Source organism: Panthera uncia, chromosome B4, assembly GCF_023721935.1.
Source record: "Panthera uncia isolate 11264 chromosome B4, Puncia_PCG_1.0, whole genome shotgun sequence".
Classification (NCBI taxonomy): domain Eukaryota; kingdom Metazoa; phylum Chordata; class Mammalia; order Carnivora; family Felidae; genus Panthera; species Panthera uncia.
Genome location: NC_064809.1, coordinates 55,974,404 through 55,991,048, shown reverse-complemented (window position 1 = coordinate 55,991,048; position 16,645 = coordinate 55,974,404). Strand labels below are relative to the sequence as shown.

Below are 16,645 nucleotides of genomic sequence, written 5' to 3'. Positions count from 1 at the left end.
AAGAAGGTTAAAAATTTTTTTTCTATAAAACAAGTCCCAGAATTACATATTCATATATATGTTTATATGACTGAATTAATAATATAAAGATTAAAAAAATTTTTTTGAGAGAAAGATGATGTGTGCATGCACATGAGTGGGAGAGGGGCAGAGGAAGAGGGAGAGAGAGAATCTTAAGCAGGCTCCGTGCTGAGCACAGAGCCTGACATGGGACTCAGTCTCACAACAGGGAGTTCATGACCAGAGCCAGAATCAAGAGTCAGACACTTAACTGACTGAGCCACCCAGGTGCCCCTATAATATGAAGAATTTTAAAAGCTATTTAATTAATATAGCTCTAAAATAACTGGTTCACATTTTTACATTTCAATTGTCATTATATCTTGACTGTCACTTATAAAATTTGTTTTTTAGCTGTTCATTCATTATTCATTCATCAGCCACTAACTGCAATGTGTTGTAAGTCTGACATTTTGTGTGGCTATGAATCTGATCTAGAAAAAAATTACTATGATGAAATTATTTAATATTTCTTTCAAAGTTTTGTAGTAGAAAGTTTAACTCTCTTTATGATGTTTGATTTATTCACCTGAGTATTTTGGAATTACTTTGATTTCTCACTACTTTCCTTTCTTCTTTTTTTTTTCTTTTTTTTAGCATTGCAAGAAATAGATAACATCAAGAAGGACATCAGGAGTAGGAGAAATTGGCCTGGGAGGCTCAGCAGGTCAGGACGCTTGCATTATCATTTGCTGTTCATTCTTTTGCCATCAATTCTAGAGTTCTCAAGTCTCTTGCCACTTGTTTCTTTCTTGAATATGCTCACTTGGTATATTCTCAGTTTTGCAAATCATGACTAACACCTTTATGTAAAAAGTCTGGCATTTGGGTATTCTTTTTTTAGGATTTGAAGATTAAAAAATAATAATTCAAATAAATATTCAGGAATAGAAGGAAGTCTCTTACCTAATAAGTTATATAGATACCCTGGTTTCTCTTATTCTCATATAAACTGTTTTTAAATGAAGATTTCCTGATAACTTTTCCAAAATCAGAACTTTAAACATAAAATGTTATTAAGCAATTGTAGTAACATTAAGTTATTGTAATAACACTGGCATCATTAAAGTCAAGTTTCCTTTCTTTTCTGCTATATTCTCTGGGCTTGGGCCCACCTCTGAAAGCTCTTGACACTTTAAAGTCAATCTGTTTGCTTGCACTAATTTGAACTACTGAAAGTTGACTACCATGTGTAAAATGAAGGTTAATTAAAATACAATTTCTCTGTAAATAGAAAGATCCCAATAGTCAAAGGGTCTACTATGAACATTGTCACCATTGTAGAACGTTTAGTGTTAATCATATTCCTCAGTAAGCTGGAGCCATGCTGCCCTTTGGGGTCTCCATTGCCCTGAATGTCCCCATGAGTAACTAATGGCTTTGTGGTCATCTCCTGCTTCAGAGGAGTCTCCCAGTTGTCTTAAATAGTGATTACATCTCTCAGTACAATTGCTTAACTATTTATGGAAGCTTGGAGAGCCTTTACCTCTGCCATACCTATCACTTCCACAGCTCTCCCAGAGTTTAATTTAGCTCCTTCAAATCCAGGTCTGTTATGGAACATCTTTCACTGAGATTTTCAGTTTTCATCACACAGAGGGACAAATGCTTCTGTCCTTCAGTCTGATCACAATTCTTCTAGTAAAAAGGCACTTCAGGAAGGAACGAAGCTCAGAATTCTTCTGCCAGGATGATTCAGGGATTTTGTTATTTCTTAGCATTAGCATTAGGGACCGGACAGATTATTATTGTTATGTGTTGAGAGAACACTACCCTCCAGCTTAAAGGAGAGATAATTTCACGTATAACTGGATATAATAAATATGCTCAAGCTTCTGTTCTTAGCTTAATTAGGGAAGAGTTCTACAAAGAGATGTATTTAGAACGATATGTCTAACTGACTGGATTTATAAGTATGCCTGCACTGATTCTTGCAGCTTTGAGGTTTCCTTTTGGGCAATACTTTCATAACGAGTTTACTGTTGGTAGACCAGATTTTCAGCTGGCAAACAGTGTTCAACTAAACCTTGAAAAGAAATAAATGGAGCCAAAAGTGGTAGGTTTTCTTGGCATCCAGCTAATATATAAGTATTGACCTTAAATTGAATATAGTTGTTGAGCTTTGCATGCTTGGAAGCAAAATCAAGAAGGAGAAACAAGTATCTTATAGATCCCATAGTCTTGGGAGATAGAATCCACTCCAATTTACCTATTTTACAAACTTAAATTGCTATCCAGTGTCATATGAAATCATAACAGAAGTAAATCGGTATTTCTTGATATGATGCAGGCCTACTGCATTATGCTGACTTGCAGGTTATGGAATACTTACAATTCTGCGTACAACTTTGTGCACACACGTGACAAGTATCATCATTTGCCATCTCCACCAATGGATAGTTTATATAAAACATAATTGATACTAATACTTAACTTTGGATTATACTGATATTTGAAAAATATCAAGAACTTTAAGTTTTTGTTTTCCTTTTTAACTGTTGTTTCTCTGGAGACGTTTCCTATTTGGCTGGATGAAATGGAAGGGTGATTATTCATTCATTCTTTAATTCATGCAACAGAAGTTCTCATGCTCCTGAAGCTTTTATTCTAGTGGAGGAAAACATTACGTGAAGATTTTAATGTACAGTTGATCCTTGAACAATGTGGGGGTTTGGAGTGCTCATCTCCCATGCAGTTGAAAATCTGTGTTTAATTTTTGATTCCCCAAAAAGTCAAGTACTATTGGTCTACTATGGACCAGAAGCCTTACCAATACCATAAGCAATTGATTAACACATATTTTGTAAGTTATATGTATTTTATACTGTACAATAAAGTAAGGTAGGGAAAAGAAAATGTTATTAAGAAAATCATAAGGAAGAGAAAATACATTTACAGTCCTGTGCTATAAAAAATCCACAGATAAGTGGACCCATGCAGTTCAAACGCATGTTGTTCAAGAGTCAACTGTATATGTTAATGGGGGTGCATACTAAGAAGTAAATAAAGCAGAGTAAACAGAATGATGGGAGACTATTTCAGATATGTGTGTGAGGAGGGGCGCCTGGGTGGCTTAGTCGGTTAAGCGTCCGACTTCTGCTCAGGTCATGATCTCACGGTCTGTGAGTTCTAGCCCCACGTCGGGCTCTGTGCTGACAGCTCAGAGCCTGGAGCCGGCTTCAGATTCTGTGTCTCCTTCTCTCTCTGACCCTCCCCCACTCATGCTCTGTCTCTCTCTGTCTCAAAAATAAATAAACATTAAAAAAAATAAAAGAAATGTGTGTGAGGAAGGTCTTTCTGCTAAGGAGAAACTGAAGCACAAATGTAAATGGAGAGAGGGAACCATTTTGGTATACACGGGTGAAGAGATACTCCTTAAACTTGCTATGTTGAAAGATTGCCGAGAAAGGCAATGTGACAGGAAAAGATTAAGTAGTGGATAAGTAAGACATGAAAATGGGAAGGATGCTGTGGAGTCTATTGTATAGTTCCTGGTAGACCGTGGCAGGACCTTGCCTATCCTTCTGAGTGAGATGGGAATCATTAGAGTGATTTTAGCCAGTAAGAGGGCATCATATGGCTCACATGTTATACGGATCACTCAGACTTACGGGGTATGTAAAGCATTTAAAAGATTTCTCTTGACACGGAATATAAATTATGAATGAAAATAGACTTAAATTAACAATGATCAGGGCAACATTATCTGATCAGGATATTGACAGATGATTGTGTTCCAGGAGCTAATGTTAAATAGTGCAGCTCTCATTTTTCTTTTCCGTGTCCTTAATTTGCATAATTCTTTTGAATTTGAATCATGTTTTTTGGCAGTGTATAATAACTTATTGTTTTATAATAGGGACATTAATGACAATGATATGTAATATTTAAAAATGATGTGCGTCTGATTGTTCCTTTGCATACTGATTTTCCCACTTGTTTGTCATTTATAATTTCAACCAAAACTACATAGCCTTGTACGAGTCCACAACAAGTCATGAATTTTATCTTCTATTTGTAAGGGAAGACGCTTGAAATTATGTCATGGCTTTATTATAATTATCACATGATCTATTAGACTATTTATAAGGAGGAAACATGGAGTAATTAGTAGGAATTAGAGAGCATGAATTCTGGAACCAGCTCTGAAACTTACAGCTGACTTGGGGTCTTTAACATGTTTGCCTAGAAATGATCAACACTGCTTTTCCCAAAGGGAGAAGCATACTATTATTGTTACCTCCAGAGTTCCTTTACATTTGTTAAGCCAGTGTGTACATACTAGGTGGTGAATAAAAGTTGGTTGAATTAAGAGTCACCTACACTAGAAGTGATCATTTTTAATATAAATGAGAAAATAAGGGAGATTATTTCATATAAATAACAAAGAAAAATCTCCATATTTATTTTCATAAAAATCACTTCGAGTAGATATTATTGATACTTGGAAGAGTTGTTTCTTAAATTCTCATTGCTATCATGTGAAAGAATCAAAGTGAGCATTAAAAAATAAATTTAACGGTTGCCTTCTATTATCAGTCTTGTGGCAGCAGTTTCCAAATAATTTACCATAAATTTTTTAAATTTTTAAATGAATACATTAATAAATGAATTTAAAACTATAAGCTTATATCTAAGCTTAGATTCCATTATTGGCTATCAGAATATTCATGCAACAAATAAATGTATATATTTGAAAATTTTTATTTATTCAAAATGCTTTCCTTTTTAATCATAAGAATAAAAATCACTTTTATGATTAAATGAGAAAGAAATTATTCTCTGAATTCTGTTTCAGGGGAGAGGGCATGCCTACCTCAACTTCACATGCACACTTGACAATTATCCTTGAGCCTATGGTGGCTCAGGTTCTTTTCCGCCACAGCGAGTGCAGGAGATTTTCCTCCTCTCCCATCACAATTTTTTTTTCCTTGAAAGACTCTTCCCTGCTTTTTGATGGGAATTAATCTGTTTTGTTCTCCACTATAAGCCAAATACACCTTTCAAAGTACTTTGCTTATAGCATGTGTTAAATAAACTTAGTTTGAAGATCCAAAACCAAATATTATAATGCAAAATAAAATGTATTATAGACTAACAAGAGCTACAGTGTAACATTATTTGAGGGTTCATAGAAAAGAGAAAGCTTCATAGGCAAGCCAGTACTTGTCTTAAAGGATGCATGTGATTTTCTTAGCAGAGATATTAGACACAGAGGTAGGGGGTGGTGGTGGGGGATTGCCTAGTATATATTTAAGGTCCTGGTCTCTGAAGTCTCTCTTTGGACTTGGGTGAGTTTGGATGTGGCACAGGGTATACAAAAGGCAATAGTGACTATGAAGATATGTTGAGCTCTTTACAACATAAAGAGACTTTATAATTCAAAGTCTCTGAAGAGGACTTTGACTCTTTGGTGATTTGACTTTTAATTCAACAGGACCTAGGAAGTTATTGAAAAGTTTAGTTTGTTTAGAAAATGTGGATGATGATTAGGTCTGTGCTTGGATTAATTAACTAATAGGATAGTAGTATGAGGTTTACTGAAAGAGGAGAGGTTACAAGGGGAAGAGAGGAGACCAATGCAATAATCAGACGAGATCCAGAAAGTCAGAACCGAGATAAAAACACTTAGGGACAGTTACAAGCAGAAATTCAAAGATGGAATCAATAGACTTTGACTTACGAGAAAAATAAGGGATGAATTTAAACCTTGAGTAACTGAAATAAAAGCTTTGCAAGTCATGGATGTGGGAAATCAGGAAAGGCTACCCGTTTTTACTTATTTATATTTTTATTAGTGAAGAGACACCAACTGATTTGAGAATCTTTACATTTGAGTTGCCAGTGCCGATATATTCAGGAAGTATCCATGCCTCTTCTGGAATGTGGCAGGAGAGTTGAAAATGAAGCTACGTGAATTTAAACTTGACAGCAAAAGTGTCCTCTTTAGCAGAAGAAGGGCAATCCAGGCTGAGGAATACCCTGAAAGACTAAGAGTCTTAATGCCATGTGGAATTTTGAAGAAAATCAAATGGAAGAGTCAAAATAAAAGAAATTCTGAAATTTGAATTGTAGTTCTGCTGCTTGAGCAGCTGTGTGGTTCTGAAGTTGGCTTTGGTTTGTTTTTTTATTTCTTTATTTTTACTTAAAATTTTTTTAAATGCTTATTTATTTTTGAGAGAAAGAGAGACAGAGACAGTGGGAGGGACAGAGAGAGAGAGAGAGAGAGACAGCATCTAAAGCAGGCTCCAGGATCTGAGCTGTCAGCACAGACCCCGACGTAGGGCTCAAACGCATAAACCATGAGATCGTAACCTGACCTGAAGTCGGGTGCTGAACTTACTGAACCACCCAGGTGCCCCTATTTATTCATTTATTTATTTGTAATGTCTGCAGGAGCCCTGCTTGAGTGATCTGCAAATAGTAAGCACTAAATGCAGGCTTTATTGGCTCATTAAAATATAATCATTTCTAGGGGTGCCTGGGTGGCTCAGTCGGTTAAGCGTCCGACTTCAGCCAGGTCACGATCTCACAGTCCGTGAGTTTGAGCCCCGCGTCGGGCTCTGGGCTGATGGCTCAGAGCCTGGAGCCTGCTTCCGATTCTGTGTCTCCCTCTCTCTCTGCCCCTCCCCCATTCATGCTCTGTCTCTCTCTGTCTCAAAAAGAAATAAAACGTTAAAACAAAATTTTTTTAAATATAATCATTTCTGAATTATGGAATCTTTTTTAAGTATTGAAATTATTTAAGTGTCATTCATTCAGTTTTAATTTGTTCATTCATTCATTCACTGATTGATTAATCGATTCATTCATTCATTCATATGTTCTTACTGAGTCTTAACTGTGGCAGGTACTGTTTTAATTTTATTGCCTTTTTCTCCATCCCATACTTGACTAGAATCTTCACTGGTTGAACTGAGCATATTATTCTCCGTCACTTACAGGAAAAAGACTGATTTAGATATTGTCTATCTATGGAAGCATGCCTTCCACAGCTCAAACTGTCTCCTCTTCCTCAAGTTGGTTGGAGTAACTATAAAAGGAAGTGATGGAGAATGTTGTTTTTACTTTTACAATAACAGGAAACACATTCATTGTACTGATTCCCTGTAGACACTGAGAGTAAAATATTTAACTCACGAATTATTTAAGTCACCCTCCTTAACGGTAGTTAAACACGCTGATGTTATAGAGATCTGACAAACATAACTATTATCATATGACTACTGAGAAGTTTTTGGACAGAAGTGCCAGTAAGAGGAGGGGAGCCCTATCCCCGAATGCTGAATGAGTGCTTGCCTGGGGTGTCCCCAGGAACAGGAGCTGACACAGGTGTTCGGCACAGTTGCTTACTGCTTCCCATCAAGAAGGATAGGGGGTTCTTAGCACTGCTGGTTTGTGGCACTCAGCATATTTGGCAGCAGTCAGCCCTGGCTGTGGATTTCCCTGGGGAAAATAAAAGCCACAGGGGAGTCATCAGTGTGACCTTCTGCTGGGTAGTTGGCACACGGTTGCACCACAGGAAGGCTTTCAGTTGTCATTTTCTGAACGGGTAGATATCAGGTGCTGATGGAGGCTCCCCATTCAAGGTGGGAAGTGGAGAAGGAAAAAAAACATTGAGCAGAAGCTTACCAAATAATCCCCAGTCTTGAAGCTTAACACCAGCTGATCTGCTGATAAAAGGGATTTTGGGGAGGCGGGGGGGAGGGGGGGTAGCCAGGGAGTTTCATTGGTTCTGTAAGCACAATTATAAGCTTTCCTATTTAAGTCTGACCCATCATATTGAAATGCTGTCACTAGTATCATTAGCAAGTAAAGTGTTGATAACATAGTCAAATGCACAGCAGAGTTCTGGCTCTTAAGTGTCTGGACTAACTCCCAATATTAGGAATAGGAGTCAAACTGCCATCACTTTTCCTGTGCTAACAGACGCCCTGCCATTAGCAGTCTGAAGGCAATTTTAATAAAATACATAGCCCCGCTGAGTTGGTCTCAAAAGATAAATAAGCAATGCAGAAAAGAAGCTTTTGTTTAAAAGTAATTATTTAAACTATGCATTACAGGTAATTTTCTTTTACCAGTAAGGCAAATGCTATCAGAATTTCAATAATGATTTGGTGGCACTTATCTAAATAATGTGATATTGTCATTTCTAAGAGTTAAAGCATTGCTTTATTTTCACTTATATACAAAATGAGGGCGAATTGGATTCAGGTATCATGTGCATGTGTTTTACAGTTTATGTTACATTTTTTTTGGGTGAACAGTGTTGTATTCTTAGACAGATTTATGGAAATGTAACAAGCTGGTGATAGAGTTCTGGGAACTGCAGACTTGACTTCCAAATACAGATTAGAACAGGAGGGCAAAGAACATCTTTTTATTTTTCCTTTGCTGTCAGAAAGGAAATCACATTTCAGTCTTTTAAAAACTCTTTTAAATAAGATGCTTGTACATAAACCACAGTCACAAGGGTATAATAAATGTGTGCATGTATCAGAGGAGCCAAAGCTTTGTTTGCCAAAAGGTAAAAATCTCCGAAAGCTTTTTCAGAGTCTATTTGGAAACCATTGAAACCACCACTTTTCCTTTCCATCTTGATAGTGACATGCTGGCCTGAAATCTGTAACACAGAATTGGTCCTGGCCTTAGAGTAGGCAGAATAAAACTTGCCTATGTAAGTGTGATATAAGGGGCATCAGGAAGGCTTCTATTTCCAGCCGCAATCAGGGGTAAAGGTAAGCAGCATGTGCTTTAGAATGAGACTGACCTCAGTTCAAATCCTACTCAAATCCTAAGGGTTTTTTCCCCATAATACATCCCCTTAGACAAATTATGTGTCTTCTCTAAGTCTTTGTTTTCTCATCTGTAAAATGGGGTTAATAGTAAAACCAACTTTGTATGATTGTTACCAGGATGAAATGCGACGATACACGTAAAACATGTCGGATGTTATATGGCACAGAGGAAGGACTCAAGAAATGTTTCTTTTTATGTTAATGGTCTTTTAAGAAAATTTCATCAGGAATGTTATATGTTGAAGATTGTGCCAGGAGTTGAGATAAATGTGTTGATCAATATATCATTTCTATTTCAAAACTAAAATGTCTAACATAAGACAAACATTTAAGCAGATAACTGCAGTACTGTGTGCCAATTGTAATATTGGTATGGTGCTCGGGGACATAAAGGATGCAGGACTTAATCTCGGCCATGGGAAAATTACTATAAAATCTTGGTGTTTTGAACTTTCGAAGTGAAGATGCTAAGCTATATATTTCCATCCTGAGCTGTTGTGATCAAAGGCAACTATTTTTTTTTTAAGAGTGATTTTCTAGCTCCTTGTTCTTTCTCTTCTTCTTCCTTTACAGTTATGTAAACCTTTTCTTTGAGTTTTAGCACCATGGTTAGATAATATCTATAGTCAGAGAGAAGAAGTAAACATGAATCAAGCACTCACTGCTCAGCATCTGTCCTAAGATGATTTGGAGGCAGAGATAAAAACACAGCCTTTATTCTCATACCGTGCTAATAGAAATAAAAGTTGGTACAAATCCTTTGAACAGGAATTGGGCAATACCTAACAAATTTATATATATATACCATTTGATCCAACAATCCTATTTCCAGGAATTTATCCTGAAGACACACCTTTAACAATATAAGAATCACAAGCTCAAGGTTATTGATTGTGACATTATTTATAATTGTAGAATATTAACAACTATCTAAATGCTCATGCATACTGGAGTAGTTGAATATACTACTACACTATAGCATCTCCATATAATGAGGTACCATGCAATTGTAGAGATAATGAACAGATGTGAAAAAAGTGCAAAAGTATGTTACCCATAATGAAAAGGAAATAAAGAAATATACATAGGGGCGCCTGGGTGGCGCAGTCGGTTAAGCGTCCGACTTCAGCCAGGTCACGATCTCGCGGTCCGTGAGTTCGAGCCCCGCGTCAGGCTCTGGGCCGATGGCTCGGAGCCTGGAGCCTGTTTCCGATTCTGTGTCTCCCTCTCTCTCTGCCCCTCCCCCGTTCATGCTCTGTCTCTCTCTGTCCCAAAAATAAAAAAAAGTTGAAAAAAAAAATTAAAAAAAAAAAAAAAGAAATATACATAGATCTGCTAACTGGGGTCAACAGATAAGAAAGAAACTCCAGAAACGTATGGAATTGGTGACTTACAGGTGTTGGGCTTAGTAAATGTGGATTGAGAGAATGGAAGTAGGGTAGAAGGGGTAATGGGGGAATGACATTTATATGAATGCTGTCTATTTATTTTTGTATAGTTATGATTTTTAGAACTGTGTTAATGTTTCACATACTCAAAAATAAATAAATAATTAAAATTAACCAGGGTGTTCTGGGATCCCCACGTGAAAAACAAACAACAAAAATATCTAGTAAGCTAAATTATATTTCTAGGAATTAAAAATGAATGGGGTGGGGAAAAAAGAGCTAATCTAAGTACCTTTGATAAACAGTGTTTTGACTTTATACTCTAAGATTATTTTAAGAAGGAACTATTGTACTCCAATTAGAAAATATAGATTAATGATTCTGTTTTTTGTAGGGGTAAAACTTAACATTCTGAAACTGCTTTAAATGTGTTATAGGATTGTCATTAATGATGGCTATTTTTCTCACTGTAAAGAAATAAAGAGGGGTAGAACAAACCCTATGATGTTGAATTGGAATCGGAGTTATCACTAGGAAGTCATGTGTGTTTAAATATTAAGTATGTATCGCAGATATACAGATACAAAAACAAAGAAATAGGGGTGTGTGTGTGTGTGTGTGTGTGTGTGTGTGTGTGTGTGTTTGCATTTATATCCCCTATCTTATTGATTGAGACGCTTAGGAGCAATAATACCTCAGTAGTGATGAGCACACTTAGTACCTGGATTTTGGTCTCTAAATACCATTCTCCAATAAAAGAAACCAAGAATCCTTATAGAAATGGATGTTTCTAGCACCAGAATAGGAAAAGTATATGATGAGAAACTGGAATATCTTGTGGTACCAGAAAGTAAGGAAAGACTAAAAAATGATGGAAACACATTGAAAGGACACATAGGCCAATGTGAAGTGGCTCCCAATGGCCACATATGGGACATTGGGTGAGAAAATAATGATAGTGTTGGCTTATATTCAATATAGTTCATGATATTATAAAAGGTATTGAATAAATAAATGCGGGAGGAAAAAAAACTCTTTTATGGGTGTAGAATACCAGTTAATAACTATAGAATGAATGATGGAAATAGAAAATCACCATGTGGTACACTAGAGTAATAATTTTTTTCAGGCAAGAATCACCACTGGATAGTAAATTAGTCATGAAAATATGATAAATAGGCTACTTACATAGTATATTAAAATGCTTACTAATTACAAAAGGAAAGTAGTAACTTTTCAATGGAAGAACCTAAGCAAGCAATCAAAGTCACCACCATCACTAGTAATGGGATGAATTGGCATCATATGCCACTCCTATGATTCACTGAGAAAGGCACAAAAAAATAATCTCTGTCATGTTCTTGCCAAAAATCCATTATATGAATTTTATCATAAGGAAATATCAGACAACTCAAATTAAGGGACATACTATAAAATAGCAGAAGTAGTCTTAAGAAGTGTCAGGGTCATGGAAATCAAAGAGAGACTGAGGAATTGTCCCAGATGAAATGAGACTGAGAAGATATGACAGCTAAACATTGGCTCATGGTCCAAGAAAGGATATCAGTGGTACAATTGTTGCAATCTCAGTAAGGTCTGTAGATCAGCTAGTTGTATTGTATTAATGCTAATTTCTTGGGTTTGATAATTGTGCTGTAGTTTTGTAAGATGATAGTATGTGAGAAAGCTGAGAGTTCTATTTTTTCAGTGTTTCAGAAGTATGAGATTATTTCACAACGAAATGATAAATTGAAAAATAAAAAATGTCTTAAATAAGATGTATGTATGTATTATCCATTCTTCTTTATTATCATAAAGAGTTTGCTGTACAAGAGGGTAATCACTAGGCTCTAAGAAGAAAGGAATAAAATGTAATAGAGTGATGAGTATGTAGCATTGTGAATTGGGTCTTATTCTGTTAACTGGCTCTGTCACACACTGTGTAAGCCTTGAGGGTACTTACTATATCTTTGCATTTGCTAGTCTATTTTCCAATAAAACAGAGATAATGATCTTAGCAATATGGTTTCTAATTATTCACACCAATGGAGGAGAGCAAAAATGTCGAGTATGGAGCCCAACAACAATAATTTTAAGCGCTCAAGTGAAGATCAAGATTTAATGTCAGTGAAGGACCAAGTGTATTCTGGTAGGTATAAAACTCTGGATTATGACAATATTTCCAGGGCCAGAAGCCAGAGCTAGTATATTCAGTTCAGCGGATATGTGTGAAGAGATCCATAATCAGACAAAAGCTAGAAAGAAAGTACTGGAAGACACAGTACACAGTAGAGCCAATCAGTCAGACTTTGAGAGTCTCAGGGTCTGGTGATTCACATCTCCCCAAGCTTGATGGTGCCAACAGGGTGGGGGTAGTACTTATCAGCGCTCTGTGACAGCATTAGAAGACTAAGGGAACAAGAACAACATACATTTGCACAGAGTTCATTGTACCACCAATTTGTTTTCACATACCTTTCTATTCAAAAATTTCATGTTCAACATAGTTATAAGATGTAGGCAAAAAAATCAATTTCAATATCTACGTTTTTGTAGATAAAGAAAGTCAGATTCACTGTTTCCATAATCACATAGCTAGTAAATACAGGAAGGATTTGTGCTCAAGACCAGGATGTACACCTAAGTTTATGAACCTCCTTCTAGCATCAAAGAACACCTTATTTACATGAATTCACATGAATTCTTGTATGTAAGATTATTCTGGCGCAGTTTTTTTTTCTAAGGAAAGGATACAAATCATTGGATTCTATCAGGTCTTCCAAAAGGGTCTGTGACTTAAAGGAAGGTAGAATATAGATTTTCCTTCCACAATAATGCAGTATATGGCATGGAAGTATTTTGGGGGCTTAGGAATATATAACTCTTATATAGTGCAGCTACTCAAGAAGCATCTTTACCAATGGCATCTAACAGAGAGGTCTTAGGACTTGCCCAGAATCCCAAGAGTTAGTGCCGGAAATAAAACCAGAACTCCAGTTCTGGTTGATCACATTATGAGTTAAGCATTGTCTTTGATGAAGATGGTTCTTTCATAGTCTAGCACCAATCAGGAAGACTGGAGGTCTGTTTCCCAGGCTGGATACCACTCAGTGGAGGAGCCAAGTTCTGCTCTGGTAAGACATTAATTAGTATTTTGAGCATTAGGGTGATTTGAGTAAAATTCTGTAGATTTCTTGAAAATCTTGGGAAGACAGGGGCACTAGTGCAATTACCTTACCTATGTAGAATAAAAAGCAGTTTAAACCTGGCAGAGACCTTGGGGTGAATATTGAGTGTGTCATGTCATTCAGCACTTGAGAGCCTCCCCCAAGTTTTCATTTCCTGAATTACTCTTGGGCATTGGAGAAGTTCCTTCTTTCCTGCAGCAGTACACTCTTTTCTTTGAGGAATACCTGAAATGATGTCGGTCTTTGTATGACTTTGACATTTGCCAAAAGTTTATGGTATCTGCTAAGATACACAAATATTATCCCATTGTCCTTATCTATGATTATGTGTATTGCCATCACAGAGCAGATGAAATTTTTTTTTTAAAAAATATTTAATTCTTTACCATTAGAATCAGAATCCCTTGTCTATTACATATATTCGCCTTGCAAATTTGGGATTTATTAAAGACTTAATATTTAGATTTATTATAAAAACTATATAAAATTTAAAATTTCATTTACTCAGTAATGATTTAGAGAATACAGACTCTAAGAACTAGATAATGTTTGTCCAAGTCACTGATTTTGTAGACAAGGAACTGAGGCTCCAAGAGGTTAAATTTTGCATCATTTTACACAGTTAATAAGTGACAGAGCCAGAAAAAGAACCCAGATTTCCTGATTTCTGGCTCAGTTTTCATTCCACTATGGCATGGTGCCTCATGACACGTATGAGATTAGAGCAAAATTATATTTGTTGAAATTCGTGAAAAGTGTTGTGAATCTTTTGATGATGTTTTGTGGGGGGAATGGGTCATTCTATCCTTGATTTTTTTTTTTAAATCACTAAAATTAATAAATTAATAATACCCTTTATCAACCTCAGATTAATAAGGTTCTATTAATTTTTCTCTTCAACAATTTGCCTATAGTTGTGGAAAATAACCTCTTAGAATAAATACATGCATACCTTCAAGTTGCTAGCACTTGAGTTGCTCACCCATTAAATGACTAATCTAAGAAATCACCTCTCTTGTTAGGTGCACTGGATTGTAAATGTCTTTTGATAGTACTGCAGCGGTAGCATAGGGATTTGCAACTGGCAGGCAGGAATTGAATTGCCATCATTTGGCTTTAGCAGGAGTTAGAGTCTTGTCTCCAACATAAGCATGAGCCAAGGTACTGTCTCCTTTTTTCTAATTTTAGTTGGAACCATTGGCACTGATCTTACCTAGACAGACTAGTGTTATTTCTACCCAGCACAATCTGCTGGCATGGGCTCTATTCCAAGCCATGCATTTGAACTTCTCCCCCTGGTTTACCAGAGATATGATTGGATGTAGAGGACAGTAACTCTCACCTTTTTCATTAGAAGGCAGTCTTTCAGACATAGGGATTCTCAGTTTAATGGATTCAATGTATGACTCAGAGGGAATTGGCTGTTGTGATGGGAAATTGCAGTGTGCTTTAATTGTGGGTCATGAAATAATTACTCCGACATTTTGGTTCTGGGAGATGGATATTGATACGTTTAACTGCTCAAGGGTAAGAGGAAAGGTGAGCAGTAATGTCTGCTTTCCAGCCCTCACCTGTTCTCTACTGGAACAAATGAGTTGTACAATTGTCCTGTCATTAGCTCCAGTCGTGGGCATCCATCCCTGCTGGCATCTCGCAAACCTCAGTCACACTGGCCATACTGTGGCTCTCATCTGCATCCCTTTATCACAATCCTCAGTGAGACCCCTTCAGACCATCAGTACCCTTCCTGAGCTAACCCCCACACCATGGAGGGTCAAATGGGGACATCACAGCCTCTGGAAACCTGACCCTCCATGAAGACATACCTGTACCCATTTCTCCCTACTTCATTTTGTCATGGGATATCTGCAAGGCTATTGCCTCATAGAGTGCCACTCAGGAAGCTAGCTTAGTCCTTATTTTGCTCGGAGCCTAAACATAAAGGGATTTCCACTGTTTCCAATCTCATCCCAGCCTCTTCATTCTGATCTTGCCCTTTCTCAGTAGGAGGGCAGGGCCCTTATATTATCATTTGAGGCTTCTTCCTGCCTTGACTCTTCCTTCTCCCTAAATTAAAAGTGCCCAAAGCACTCACAATTTTCCCATTATGCATAAACAGTAATTTTACATATGTAAAAGCAGAAGATTTTTTCCCCTCTGGTTCCTTATGACCCAAATGAATGGGGAGAGGTAACACATCAGGTTATTTCATGTATCATCACACAAGGGCCTCAGTGATAAATAGAAAAGACACAGACTGCCCTCCTGGGGCACTCACAGTGAGCTCAGATGGAATTTATTAGCTTTTTGTTGTTCTTCATATCAATACATACAAACACATCCACAAATAGAGAGATTCTGATAAACAAGTAGACAATATGTTTAAATCTTATATAAAGGAAGTCTTTGAAGTGTATATCACATCCTGAAGAGCTGGTTGAAAAATAGCAAATTATTATCCAAGTGGAAAGGGACGGCATGATTCTCTCTCTTTTTCCCCCCACTTCCTCTCTCTCTTTCTCCCCCTCTCTATCTCTCTAATCCCAAACATTTTTCTGTTCCCCTTTTGGGTGATGGATTTGGTAGAAGATCTGTGTTCCCTGACTGCCATATCCTGTTGCTAACTTTTGCCTAGTTTTCAACCATGGATGAGATGCTGTCTTACAGTATGAGCAGCCCAATAAGACTAATAATAATAAATAATAATCATTAAACATTTAGACTTGGTTTATGTGTGTTAGATGGATTATGTCATTTAATTATCAGAGTAGTACTTAGGGAAAGGTATCTCCATTATCCTCATTTTACAGATGAGCAAGTTGATGTAAATAGAAAACAGGCAATCCAAAAGTGTATGAGAAGTGGGCAGACCAGGACCAAATTCTGAAACCCCATCACTTAAGCATTTTATACAGCTTCAAGTAACAGAAACCTGAATGACATTGGTTTGAACAAGATAGGAGTTTGTTTTATTGTTTAAAATATACCCCAAACTTTCCTTTGTCTATAGTCTCCTTCCGAATTATGTTTATTAAAATATACATATGCACACTATGACTGTGATAAGAATCTATGACTCTTAAATGGAGTATTTTCTGTAGGATCGTAAGCAACTACTTAGCACAGACTGGCCTAGAAGGGAATAGTAAATTAATTTGGAAATGAGGAACTAAGACAACATCACCTAAGTTTAAAGATAGTGAACTGACTA

At 36.7% G+C, this 16,645-nt stretch overlaps 1 protein-coding gene across 6 annotated transcripts in view; it reads left to right on the top strand.

Moving 5' to 3' along the window:
• The window catches only part of SOX5 (SRY-box transcription factor 5), a 1,013,639-nt gene that overhangs the window by 337,877 nt on the left and 659,117 nt on the right, over positions 1-16,645 (top strand). For all 6 annotated transcript variants that reach the window (XM_049627167.1, XM_049627170.1, XM_049627165.1 and 3 more), the window contains one exon: positions 658-727. The gene's annotated coding sequence lies outside the window, so the exon portion shown is untranslated. The remainder of the gene's footprint in view (positions 1-657; positions 728-16,645) is intronic.